Raw genomic sequence first — 3,357 nt, 5'->3', positions numbered from 1 at the left:
TGTAAAATGCAATCAAATCACTCGTGCATCTCTCCCAATGACCTAGACTTCAACACATCTCTATATATCCCAGGTGCTTGTACACAAGGATAAAGCTTGAGAAAAAGCCAATCATCTAAGGTATTCCCAAGCTCGTTCCAGGCATAGAATACTTTGATTGACACCATATCAGTGCAAGCAGCATACCCATCAATTGTTTACTACACGTTACAAGGCCCGTTGTGTCTACTCGAAACTTATGCCTACAAGGGTTGACATGTCAAGCTGAGAGAAGATCCATGCCAGTTGGATCATCTGACTACTCTCAATGGTCAAGTTACACTATAAATACCCCTTACCTATTTTTTTGGGCAATGATAATTAAATTTTATTAAAATGAACACTGAGAGAGAAGCCTTGGTTGGAAAACTTGAATCATAAAAGACAGAAAAAGCCACCAAGTTTTTGAAATTCTAAAAGGCAAGGCCCCTTTGCTAATAGGTGGGCATCACCATACAAGTGCAAGAAATATGAAAGAAAAAAATTGGTCTAAACCTGTTTAATAAAGCCATTGAGTCTTCTACTAGCTCACCTACTTCACTTAAAAGTAATGCTCATTTACTTCATATTGCTCTTTGGCTACTTAACTTGGAGTTCTTAAAACCCAAATCTTGGGAGGTGTTGTTTTTTTTAATCTTACTTGTCGGAGGTAGTTGCCCGTTCACTCAAGTTGGCCTACACTTACTGTTTGTTTCTTGAAACAAATTTTAAACAGAACTTACAAGGCTTTGTTGCAATCTACTCGAAGGGTCAAATTTGGTTGCAACAACCCCAAAAAAAACAAAATTTAAACTGAATTAGAACCATAATCAAACCGAACCCGTGTAGGTTCCACCTCGATTTTGATTTGAATTCTAGAACTGATTTGGCTATCAATTTATTGTCATCTCATGAAAGCAAAGCAAAACATACTGAACTCAGTTGCATTCTTTTGATTAACAGTTACGAGCAAACGAAAGGACCTAATTAAACAACATTAGGGACTCTTACATGGTGACAGAGAAGAGTACATTCGTAAGGTAAAAGATATAATGCATGGCCGTGCATCTTGCACAGTGTTATCTATAGTTAATCATATTAGATCGAGTGGTATCAGTATGTGAATGTATCCATCCAATGGCACAAATAGATATTTAAGACTTGGGCAAGTTGGAGTAATGTGAAAGGAGCACAATCCTCTACTCTTGTGGGTAGAGGATGTGAACTCGAAATCTAATGTGAAACAAATTATTGTTTTGTTTATATAAGGTCTAGATCACCTCCCCTTAGGGGAATAGATAAATGTTTTTCAACCGCACAGAAGAAGTGAGGGGTGAGGTCTACCTCTAAATGCTAACAAACTGAAACGGACACAGGACCTTAGTGGGTCTCACGTGAACCTATATCCCTATTATGTGGTAGAAAATAGCCAACGAAGCACCTACCTGTCCCTTGACAGGCAGGCAATCTGGGCGTAACCATATTTATATATTTCGTCTATTTGGTTAATGATACCAATCCAATGGCTGTCGGTAGCAAATACTACATATAACTAGATACATAGGATTCAATTCCCTCATTTATGGATTTTTTTTTTAATTTTAATTAAATATTTTTTGGAAATAAACCAAATAACCGAGCAATTGAGGAAAACTATAAAATCCCGAAAACTTTTAATAAATGATCACCCAATATCACTCTTCACCTTCCATGCATGGTTCCGCTTCTCCTTCCATTCTCCATCTTTAGATTCAGCACCCACGGATCTAACGCATTCTCATCTCTTTCTCTACCTTCAACCATGGCAACCTTTCTCAACTTAGTTTCATACTTCTTGCTCTTCTGTCTTTCTAGCCTCTCCCTCATCAATGCCAGAAATGGTGGTGATGGTTTCAGTATTGATCTCATCCATCGTGACTCATTGCAATCCCCATATTACAATCCTTCAGACAGTCCTTTTCAGAGATTGCAGAAGGCTTTCCATCGCTCAGCAGCCCGTCTTGATAATTTTGAACGGCTTGGCCGAAAAGAAGTTTCATCTACTGTGATTGCAGACGATGGTCCGTATCTTATGAATATCTCCATTGGAACTCCACCAGTGGAGATTATGGCCATAGCTGATACTGGAAGTGATCTTATATGGACACAATGCAAGCCTTGTAAAGGGTGTTACAACCAAACAGCCCCTTTATTTGATCCTAAGAGTTCCTCAACTTATAAGGACCTTTCATGTAACTCAAGTTTCTGTCCAAAGCTAGACGGAGGATACTGTCATCGGGGTTCTTGTAAATATTTTTATCAATATGGTGATCAATCCTTCACTATGGGCAATCTTGCCACAGAAACATTCACTATGGGTTCCAGTTCTGGCAAGTATGTCTCCTTACCAGAGAAGGCATTTGGTTGTGGACATAACAACAATGGCACCTTTGGTGAAAAAGCTGCAGGTCTGGTAGGCCTTGGACGTGGTGCTCTCTCATTGATCTCCCAACTGGGTTCATCAATTAAAGGCAAGTTCTCCTACTGTTTGGTGCCAAATTCAGCTGAAAATGCTACAAGTAAGTTGAGTTTTGGTTCTAAAGCTGAGGTTTCTGGAGAAAATGTGGTTTCAACCCCATTAGTGCCAAAGTCGGTTTCCGCATTCTATTTCGTCACCCTTGAAGGTCTTAGCGTTGGAGACAAGAAGATCTCATCGAACGCAACTGTGAAGAGGCGGAACAAAGAAGGGAATGGAGAGGTTAACATACTAATAGATTCTGGAACAACATTAACACTGTTACCAACAGAGTTCTATGATGAGATTGAAGCTGCTGTGAAGGATGCCATTGATCTTACTCCGGTTGATGGCCCGCTCAAGTTATGCTATGAAACTAAAAAGGATATTGGTGTTCCAATCACTGCACATTTTGCTGGTGCTGATGTGAAGTTGTTCCCAGTGAATACATTTCTTAGGGTTTCTGATGATATAGTATGTTTTGCGGTAGCCCCTAGTGGTGGTAGTCTGGCCGTATTTGGTAACATAGCTCAGGTGAACTTCTTGGTTGGCTATGATATTGAAGGTGGAAAGGTCTCCTTCAAGCCAACTGATTGCACCAAACAACAGGAGATTTTATGATTAAGAAGATCCTTATGTTTCTCTACTAAATAATATTAGTGTAGTTGCTTCCCGGAGATTTTACCGAATGAAACAATTAAGTTGTCATCGTAGATTTTACCATGTGCAATAAATACGAAGGAACGTTATAATTTCTTGGGAAAGTTAACCCAGAAATAAATACGGGAAAATGTTTGGTCTTCTCCGGAAGGATTGGGCCGAACGCAATACTTGGGAAGGACAAC

General features: G+C 39.5%; 1 pseudogene; it reads left to right on the top strand.

The window, feature by feature from the left end:
* The first annotated feature begins 1,819 nt into the window (after positions 1–1,819).
* On the top strand, positions 1,820–3,133 carry LOC149021953 (aspartic proteinase CDR1 pseudogene; annotated as a pseudogene).
* Positions 3,134–3,357: the final 224 nt, after the last annotated feature.

The sequence above is a fragment of the Hakea prostrata genome, chromosome 3 (assembly GCF_041222555.1).
Source record: "Hakea prostrata isolate BN-2017 chromosome 3, UWA_Hpros_2, whole genome shotgun sequence".
In the NCBI taxonomy this organism is placed as follows: Eukaryota; Viridiplantae; Streptophyta; class Magnoliopsida; order Proteales; family Proteaceae; genus Hakea; species Hakea prostrata.
The sequence above is the reverse complement of the archived record's forward strand: the minus strand, read 5'-3'. Positions and strand labels throughout refer to the sequence as shown.